Here is an 11,196-nt window from a genome sequence, read left to right as displayed (position 1 = left end):
TTCTTTAAGCGTATAGACCTTTTTAGACCTAAATCTTTTTAGGTGTAAAATGGCATTCTATAGCTACTTTACCAATCTCTGCAGGTTTTATGTAGATAAAAAACTAATACTCTTCAGCTTTATAAATTTGAGACTTTTATAAATATAAGTGACATTATTTTCTTAATATATTTAAATATGTTCAAATAAAATAAAATTAGTGTCTGAATATGTATATTCATCATTTGCTGAACTAAAAGTATGTTTTGTGAAGAAGACACCACTATCCCGCTCCCCTCAATAAAACATGAATTATCAAATTGGATGCACAAAACATTATTTTTGATATTAAATTTTATTTTTTCAACCATTTCATATATATAATTAAGTCATTATCTGTGGTACTTATGTCAACATTAAAATTCTTCAGTAACCTACAAGAGAGGTACGAATAATTTTTATTGTATATATTTATATAGATCTGACTTTTTATGTGAGGAGTGAGAACATTTAAGATTAACTTTCTTAGTAAACTCTAAATATAAAATATAATAGTATTAACTGTAATCACCATTCTACACATTAGATCTCTAGATTTATTCAATCTGCATAACTAAACTTTTCAACCCTTTGACCAACATCTTCCCATTCCCATTCCTTCTACTCTCCCAGGCCTTGGCACCAACATTCTACTCTCTACTTTTATGATATTAACTTTTTAAAATTTCACCTAAAAGTGATATTATTATGTCTTTTTGTGCTTGACTTATTTAACTTAGCATAATGTCCTTCAGATTTATCCACGTTGTGACAAATGACAAAATTTCCTTTTTTAAGGCTGCATAATATTCCACTGTGTGTATACATGCATGCATACATACATACATACATACATATATCCTATTCTTTATTCATTCATCTGTCGATGAACACTTAGATTGTTTCTATATCTTGGTATTATAACCAATGCTGCAAAAAACATGGTGTTACAGATATCTGCTGAAGATACTGCTTTTATTTCCTTTGGATATATACCCAGAAGTGGAAATGTTGAATCATATGATAGTTTTATTTTACATTTTTTGTGGAACCTCCATACTGTTTTCCATAGCACAATTTTGCATCTCCACCAACAGTGTATAGTGCATAAGGGTTCTCTTTTCTTCACATCCTCACCAACACTTGTTATCTTTACTCTTTTTGAAAATAACCATTCTAACAGGTGTGAGGTGGTATCTTCTTGTGGTTTTGATTTGCTTTTCCTTGATAATTAATGATGTTGTGCACCTTTTCATGTACCTGTTGGCCATTTGGATGTCTTCTTTTGAGAAATACCTATTCTGTTCCTTAGCTAACTTTTTAATCAACTTTTTTGTTATAAAGTTTTTTCAGTTAGTTATATATCTTAGATATTAATTCTTATTAGATAAATGGCTTGCATATATTTTCTCTTATTCTGTAGGTTGCCTTTTCATTTTCTTTGCCTTGCAGCTTTTTAGTTTAATGCAATCCCACTTGTCTATTTTTGGTTCTGTTGCCTGTATTTTTTGGGTGGGTCATATCTAAAAAACCATTGCCCAGACCAATGTTAAGAAGCTTTTCCCAAAGTTTTCTTCTAGTAGTTTTGCAATTTCCGGTATTACATTTAAGTCATTAATTCATTTCTAGTTTATTTTTGTTTATGGTGTTAGATAAGAGTTCAATTTCATTCTTCTGTATCTAGATATCTAGTTTTCCCAACACCATTTATTAAAGAGATTATCTTTTCTCCATTGTGTGTTCTTGGTAGCCTTGTCAAAAATCAGTTGACCATAGATGTGTGGATGTATATATGGCTCTCAATTTTGTTCCATTAGTCTATATATTTGTTTTTATGCCAGTATCATGCTGTATGCTGCTATAGGCAGCATACTGTTTGGTCTTGTTTTTTTTATCCATTCAGTCATTCTATGTCTTCTAACTGGAGAATTTAAACATTTTCATTTAAAGTAAAGGTAAGGACTTACTGTTGCTATTCCATTGATTGTTTTCTGACTCTGTTCCTTTCTTCCTCTCTTGATATCTCTGTTATCTGATGATTTTTTTGTAGTGATTTGTTGGATTCCTTACTCTTTATCTTATCTATAACTTCTAGAGATTTTTTCTTGTGGCTTCCATAGGGCTTTTACAAAACATAGCTGTATAAGCCTGTGTTAAGCTGATAATAAATTCAATTCCACACTTTTATTCTCCCCCATTTTATGTTGTTGATGTCATAATATATATCTTTTGATATATTGTAGATTCATTAACAAATTATTGTATCTATAGTTATTTTTAAAACTTTCATTTTTTAACGTTTTTATTAGAGTTATCAGTGATTTGCACACCACCATTATAATATTAGTGTATTCTGAATTTGAGTGCATACTTACTTTTACCAGTGAGTATATAATTTCATATGTTTTCATGTTATTAATTAATGTCCTTTTATTTTAACCCAAAGAACTCCCTTTAGGATTTCTTATAAAGCAGACCTATTGTTAATGGATGTCCTCTGCTTTTGATTGCCAAAGAAAGTCTTTATCCCTCCTTCATTTCTGAGGGACAATTTTGCTGGATATAGTATCTTTGATCCACAGTATTTTTCTTTTACAGAACCATAAGTTTAAAAATATAGTAATCTACTCCTCTTTAGTTTCTTCCACTTTCCACCTCAGCACTCTGTAATTGCTGTTTTTAATCACAACTGCAAAGTATCTTTATTCATGTAAGGTAACATAGTCACAGGTTTCAGGATTTAGGAAGTGGATATTTTGGATGAACCATAATTTTGCCTGTCACATTTGATATGCTATTCTGGAGAAAAAGGTATAAATTTATATCTTGAATCTATCACTTATTAACTGTAGGATTTCAAGTAGATTGCTAAAGTTATAAGCATCTGCTTTCCAAGCTATAAAATTGTTATCCTAGTTGAACATGTACACTTGATAGAGTGTTTGTAGGAATGAAATAGGCAAGATTCCTAAAACTTTGAGTAATGTTTGACACACTGACTACATATAATTTACTAGACTAATGTTTCTGAAATATGAGTGATTAATGATACTTTTTCAAGGAAAATATAGTTTCTTCAGTATTGATAAAACGTTTAAATTTCATTTTTATTTAAACAAGTGCATCATAAAACTAGGTAAACTCCTTTTGTCTTATAGCTTCTCTGCAAATATACAAAACAAATTTCCAAATTAAATAATCAATATAAAAATTTTATAATTCAATTTATTGATGCTAATTTAATATGGGAGCTAATGTTATTTTGATAGAAATTAATCACTGTTTGTAAACTGAATTACATACTTGCTACTACTATTCATTAGACCTTTTCAGTAAGGCATTCTTACTTTAATTTTGCAGTGCCTGAAACTCATTTGGGTTTCACGTGGTCAATATAAAATATAAAAACTACAGAAGTTAGTTCAAATGGCAGTGTTAAACTCCGACAGTGTCTAAACTTCTTCTTTCCAGACAGTAGCCACTAACTACATGTGAATCTTTACATTGTAATTTAAATCATTTTAAACAAAATTAAATTAAACAGTCTCAGTTCATCAATCACAGTAGCCCCATTTCAATACTTAATAACCATGTGTTTCTAGTGGCTACCACATTGAAGAACATAAGATCCAACATTTTCATTATCATAGAAAGTTCTGTTGGACAGCACTGGTTTAGAATATACTTATATTTACCTTTTATATTTTAGTTAAAATAAAACCCCCCAATTTTAAAATTTTTAAAGAAGACTTTGTACGTGCCCTTAGAAGACATGCACGATCCCTCAGGTATTGAAAGGCCCTATGGTAGGTAGTAAGAGACACTGAGTAGATGACGAAACATGAATAAAATAACTATTCCTATCTCTTTTGCTGCTTTCCCCCTAGTCTTAGTGCTTAAGAAAAATTTGTTAAAAGATTAAATCATTAATTTAAAAAGGAAGCTGTGGTCTATGGCTATTCGACCCTGAACAAGCCCGATCCCCTTTGATTTCAGAAGCTAAGCAGGGTCAGGCCCGCTTAGTACTCCACCCTTATTTGTGACATTGAACTTTACATTATTGTTAAAAGGGACTATACAAGAAATCACTACGTAAATTTGAAAGCAAATAAAATTTTAATTATCGGTATACCATGAATAATTAGTATCAATTTTTAGGCTACATTTATTTTTATTTATCACTTTTACGGAAAGAGTACTGTTACGATAACAAATTTCATGGCATCTAGGGTTCCAAACACATTTATTAATGCTGATGTCTTTATATATCTATTATGCTAACTGAATCAATGTGTTTCTGCAGTTATAGACAAATTAAAAATTTTAAAATTGAATCTTTCTTTAATTAAACCAGGATATAAAGGAACTCTAAATCTTTTTTGTTGTAGTTTTGATTTTACACAGTGAAATCATTACATAATTTGAAAATTTTTTCCCATGTTGTTTGTGTTTTAAACTCACATTAAAAAAAAAAAAACTTTACTGACAACAGTCTAAACATGTCACCTGTTATCTTATTGCATAAGCTTCACATACTGGCATTTTAAAACCCTCTTGTAGTAGAAACAACTCTAATAGATTACTAACGTCCTTGCTGGAAAAATGAAATAAGCTTATTAATGATGAAATAGATGAATGTATCCAACTTTATGGAAAATAAGGTATTTCATTATTTGGCTCTTTGATTTATAAAAATTACAGGTTTTATTAGAAGTCCCATGAATGTGTCTGGTGAAATATAATGGAACACTTATATTTCTCTTGAGAATACTCTAATATATTTGTATTTCTGTGAATTTGAAAGGAACAGCCTAAAACTGTGTGCTCTCAAAATTTAAATGTACATCATATTGCCCAGAGTCTACTCTCTCCAGCAGGAAATATAGAGCACAATAATTTAATTTATGCTGGAAAACTACACTTTCCATTATTACAGATTTGCTTACAAAACAGAATAAAGTGTTGACTTAGAAGTAATCTCAGTTCTCATCTTTTAAAAGATTCAACTTTTCTTTTTAGAGTGCAAGTACTTCTAAAACATATATAAGAAATAGATATATTTCTCCTACCCATGTTAACTTCAACCAGACCGTTTAGTGTGAATTAACTTGAAATATCAGTAAAGTGGGTGTGACTGTGGAATACATAAATACTTTGAGAATCGATGATTCTTAAAGAGTTGATACACCTCTCACTGATCTTGGAACCTGAAGTAATAATGTTCATGTCCTTGCACAAAGTGATATATTAAAGCAAATGACTGGCCGTATATTTATATTTCTCTATTTCATAGTTTTCTTCTGAAAACAGAACTTGAATGAACTTTTTCAAACCTTTTATGTTTTCATACATCCTTACTTTCTCACATGCCACTATGTCTAAATCGAATGCTCACCCCCTTCCATCTTTTTTTTTCTTAACATCTAATTAAATCATATTGTTCTTTATTCTAAGCCTGAGCATCTTTGAGAAGCTTTCTCTAACACAAGAAATAAATGAGTCTGGTTTATGAGTATTTTTCAAGTGCATCAATTTTCTCTAAAATATGTCAAACAAATATTTTTATCTTTTATAGTTAATATGTCAATCAACTATTTTATTGAACAACTATGTATTGAAGATTCTCAATGATTCACATGAAGCATTTTTTTTAACCAAATATGGCAAGTGGACTTTCCATAGCAAGGAAGTAAATAGTTAAAGGTTGGATGGTATGTTTTGTATTTACATTAATTTATTGTTTTAGAAAGCAAATATTGCAATATCATACTTTTTTAATTAATAGGTCAATCTAAAACTTCGGAAAACATTTTTTAAAAACAAAAGTACAGTTATACAGTCTTCTTATAATAATAATAGTTGGTCCAGTTTGGACTGACAAGTGTTTTTTTAGGTGTGGAACAGCTAAAGCATCTAGAAAAATCTTCTAAGATGTCATGCTACATTCTACTATTCTTCCAAAATTTTGTGCATGAAATAATTCACATGGTACTTGCCTAAAATACTGAAAAAGAGAAAATGGTAGTAGTCCCAAGGAGACTGATTTTACATCAACTTTAACTTCTGGTTGTAAATAACTCATCATATACACATAGTGTTTAAAGTTGCTAAGAGAGAAAGGCAGTTATTTGGACTAAGCTATTAGTGCTCCCATTTTCACTATGTGCTTTCAGATTTATCTTTATACATTGATATTAGTATTTCCCAAAGCAGAAATTTAATTACACTTTCCAAACAAGTCAATAAATTTGTAAGCATACTTAAAACTATCATAAATAATTAAAGCTAATTTTTTTTCTTCAAAATAAATGCATGAAGTAAATTTGTATTGCTGTGACCTTGATTGAGTCACATGGAATTTTTTAATTACTCATTTTCTAATCAAAGAAATATAATCTTTGATGGAGTATCCGTGGGTTCTAGTTTATTTCCTTATTTTAATAAGACAGTCTATATTTTTCAAAAAAATTTAATAACATTGCAATTAACAGATATTTATAAAATATTTACTGAGAGCATGTCAAGCACAAGACTCATTACTCAAGCTTCATCAAATTCTTTGTTTGCTAGACTGAATTAGTTATAGATTCTTCAGGCAAATGGCATTGCAACAGACTTGACAAATGATTTCATGATGATTCCTAGGACCCAATCTATTCTCATCTCCTCAAGTAATCCCTGATGATTTTATTTATTTGTTGACTGGGTACAGTGTACTTTATTGCTGGTACATGATAAGGTAGGGTGCCCTAAGTCCTTCCCCTTTTTCAGGGGGTCTGGGATGGAAACTGCAAAGGATGGAAAATTTTTAGCATAGTTGGGGATCTAGTTGGGCAAAGACTCTTCAGTAGCTGGGGCATCTCTCCCTCGCTTTTGCTGAGGCTGGTGGTCCAGGAGGCTTTTATTCCTTGGAGGCCATATCAACCATAAGGTACACCACTCTGATACTATAGCCAAATTCATTGTCATACCAGAAAGTGGGTTTGACAAAATGGCTGTTAAGGGCAATGCCGGCCCCAGCATGAAAGGGCCTTCGGATTGTCCTCCAATGCTTGCTGTACTACTTTTGACGTCATCATATTTAGCAGCTTTCTCCAGACAGGAGATTAGATCCGTGACTGACACATTTGGAGTGGGACACAGGAGACCATATCAGTGAGCTTTCTATTCAGCTCAGGGATAACCTTGCCCACAGCCTAGATAGCGCCAGTAGAAAAAGGGATGGTAGACTGGGCAGCCCCATGGCTATCATGCCACAGCTTCCCAGAGGGGCCATCCACAGCCTTCTGGGTGGCAGTGATGGTATGGACAGTGGTCATGCATTCCTCCACAATGCTAAAGTTATCACAGATGACCTTGACCAAGGGAGCCAAGCAGTTGGTGGTGCAGGAGGTATTGCTGACAATCTTAGGGTGGTTTCCATATTTATGGTTCATGCCCATTAGACACATGGGGACAACAGTAAAAGAGGCAGAGATGATAACTTTTTTGGCTCTACCCTTTAAGCGAGCTCCAGTCTTTTCCAAAGTAGTGAAGATACCAATGGACTCAACAATATATTCAGCATCATCAACTCCACCCCATTTGATGATGGCATGATCTTGCTCCTAGAAGATGGAGATGGGCTTTTCATTGATGACAAGCTTCCAGTTTCTCAGCCTTGACTGTGCTACTAAACTTACCATGGGGGGAATCGTTGTGAAACATGTAGAACATGTAGTTAAGGTCAATGAAGGGGTCATTAATGGCAACAATATCCACTTTTCCAGAATTGAAAGCAGCCCTGGTGACCTATACAGCCAAATTTATTTACTCTTACCTTCACCATCATGTCTCAGGGACTTGGCTTGCACTGCACAAGAAGATGCAGCTGACTGTTGAGCAGGGAGGAACAGAAAGCCCAATGACTTTAACTATTTTTCTCCTTCCCCAACAACGTTAAATGGTCTTATATCCTATCACATCTCCCTATTCTCTTTTATTTATCCATTCATTCATTTATTCATTAATTCAATGAGTATTGAGAGCTATTGTATGTTTGACACTATGTAAGTCATAGAACATGTTACTGGCTATCAAGTTTTTATGTGATAAATAATTTTTCACTGATCATTTTAGCAACATGATAAAGGCACTAATTAGGTAGCTTTATAGCAGTAACAACTTCAAACACTATTTATTTCTCATTTATGTTACATGTAGACAGCTGTGGGTTGGCTGTTGCGGCCTTATGTGTTTTCCTATTCTAGAACTCAGGCTTAAGAAACAGTCCCTATTTAAGACCTGAAATTCTCATGGCAGAAGGAAAAGAGCAGAAGCTAACTGGGGAGTGGATTTGAATGCTTCTGCTTGAATGTGATGTAGAGTTGATTCTCGTTATTCATGGTAGTTATGTTCTCTCTAGCCACCAGAAACGCTGAATTAGCAGATACTGAACTATTTTTTCAAGGGGAGCTGCAAGCCTTTGGTCACAATACTTTTGTCAATCAAATGCCATTTGAGTGATGTAGGTTTGTTTGCCAAAATCCTTCTAGAATAAACCAGTCTCATCATCCTTGAAAACCTGCTCTTCTACATAATCTTCTGTATAACACCTGGCAGGTATTTTTAAGAAATTTTTGCACATCCTTCTTATCTGCAGAACCTGCTTCACCTACATGTTTATTTTTCATGCTGTATCATCTCTGAAACACTATAAGCCAGACAGCACCAGCCAGAGAAGCGATTGACATTTTCTTGACCTTGGCTTTAACAAGTAGTCTCCAATGGGGGACAGTATTCCTACAGATAAATGAACTAGAAAGGGGTGGTGACCCAAAATCCCTATTTCTTACAGCAATAGCCCTCTCTTTCTCAGTTAAAAAAAAAAAAAAATCCAGAGATCTGGTGCCCTAGAGAAACTTCTCCAGTGCAGAAGTGTAGTTGAAGATTTATCAGAGTCCTTAAACTATCTCCCATTAGATTCACTGTCCTAAAGTAGGACAGTTTTAAAGCTCTGGCTGGGATGCAAGGAAGAATATATGTGTCTGTGTTACCCCTGGTTATCGATAGTAACTAATTTTAATTGAAATACTATTTGGTTGGTATTCACAAGATATCTAGGATTTTGAATGCTACTCTGGTAATCTATTCATTGTTAATATATCTTTTACAAAATTTTTTTGACATCTTAATATAAGCCACTAGTAAATTGGAAACTGTTAGGTTTATTAATGATTGCTTATACTAGAAACTGGAAAACTATAATCCATGAGGCAAATGCTGCCTTCCACTTTTTTTGCAAATAAATTTTTATTGGAATATAGCCATGCTTTTTTCTTTATTTATTGTCTATAACTGCTCTCTCATTACAACAGCAGGGTTAAGTAGTTTCAACAGAGACCAGATGGCCCACGATGCTGAAAATATTTACTGTCTAGATCTTTCCAGAAAATGTTCATCAACCTTGACCTTATACTTATGAAGGCATATTCAAAAAAGAGACAATTAATAGTGAAATTATGAACAACTAGGTTGGAAAATGAACATCCCTCTACAGAATTTCTCATATTTCTATAGCTTCTTGCCTAGGTCAGTGGCACTGAATATAAGCTGATTACCAAGCTGTGCAAGCAACTGGTACAAACACATTTGTGGTAATTGTACATTCTACCTTAAGAAAAGCATGTGATATTTTAGTAAAGCTGTTAAATTTTATGTCAGGTTGAGAAACAATATGTCTATGACTAGTTTAACTTGAATCAAAATATTTTGATCAGCCATTTAGCATATTAATTATCTTTGATTCAATCATTTGAGTTTGGCTAATTAGCACATGAAGAAACTATCTGGAAGACTTGCACTTAAGCTCATGAAGCATTATGTATAGAACTATACACTCAAAAAGAGTGAATTTTATTGTGCATAAATTATATCTCAATAAAACTAATTTATTTTCAAAAAAGATCCTGTATCTGTATAGACATTTTAAGGTATAGTAATTAACATAAGTTTTATAATACAGTTTTTTGATTGTAAGTATTATCGCTATTTAAGTTAAGTGAATAGTTGGGGATGGGATAACAGTACCCACTGATTAGAGGTCCAGATGCAAAAATTCAATTTCTCTTCACTTCAAAAAAAAAAAATCCTGCCTCAATAGCTGATTACAGGGTTTGCCAACTGTTCTGTAAAAATATTACCATAATCACTTGGGAATGAGACATACCTGAAAATAAGTACTGGCCAGGATACCTACCAAACAGCAGAAAGAAAGAATTCTTTCAACCTACAGACAGATTTAGGGCTGTTTCTGCCTCATTAGAACTAATAGATGTCCATTTTCTGAAGAATCTAGTCAGGTTTTGCTTTTATGCAAATGAACATGTGATAATGAGTTTGCAGTGGTAGAAAACTAGAACTCTCACCAGCTTCTTCCTACAATTGCAGAGTACTCACATTCATGGAAGAAAATATATTTCTGACACTCACCAAAAAACCATATTAGTTTAGGCTAGCTTGATAAATAATATGTCACTCACAGATAAAATAAATTTTAAATGTTTACAATTTTTTTTTTTTAATGGGTATTACCTACCTTTACCAATCTTGGATTTGTTTCCCTAATTTAACCATCTTCAACTCTTCAAGCTCTTCCTTCTGACATTTACCTCAATAAATTAAAATAGCATACTTATATGACTATTTCTTGATTTTTCAATATTAGACGTTCTCAAATGACTTCATACTATGAAATATAAAAATATAGTATATTTGCATCATCCATTTGCATATAATATTCTTCCCACGATTTCCATATAGAGGTCTATGAGAATTTTTGTTTAAATTTAAGGAATTGTTTTAAGTACAAGACCCAGACAGATGCACAAAAAAGAAAACAGGAATGACAAATAATCAATGTCAGAAATAAAAAGGATAACTGAAATATGGTAAATATTTCAATTCTTCCCTCAAATTATTGTATAGATTCAACACACTACACACAACTGGTTTTTTTGTGAGAATAAAACATAAATGATTATTAAATATCCAAAAATATCGAAGATACTCTCAAAGAAGAACATAATGGAAAGACATGCTCTAGCAGTTATCAAGATTTATTTTAAAAATATACTAAAACAGTGTAATATTGCATCAATGACAAAAAGATACAGCAATGGAATAGGAGAGAGGGTTTAG

General features: G+C 32.4%; 1 pseudogene; it reads right to left on the bottom strand.

Annotated features, from left to right (window-relative positions):
• Positions 1 to 6,919: 6,919 nt before the first annotated feature.
• Positions 6,920 to 7,846, bottom strand: LOC107498421 (annotated as a pseudogene).
• Between the last annotated feature and the right edge of the window lie 3,350 nt (positions 7,847 to 11,196).

The sequence above is a fragment of the Rousettus aegyptiacus genome, unplaced genomic scaffold, assembly GCF_014176215.1.
Source record: "Rousettus aegyptiacus isolate mRouAeg1 unplaced genomic scaffold, mRouAeg1.p scaffold_m13_p_2, whole genome shotgun sequence".
Lineage (NCBI taxonomy): Eukaryota > Metazoa > Chordata > Mammalia > Chiroptera > Pteropodidae > Rousettus > Rousettus aegyptiacus.
This window is presented reverse-complemented; position numbering and strand designations above follow the sequence as displayed.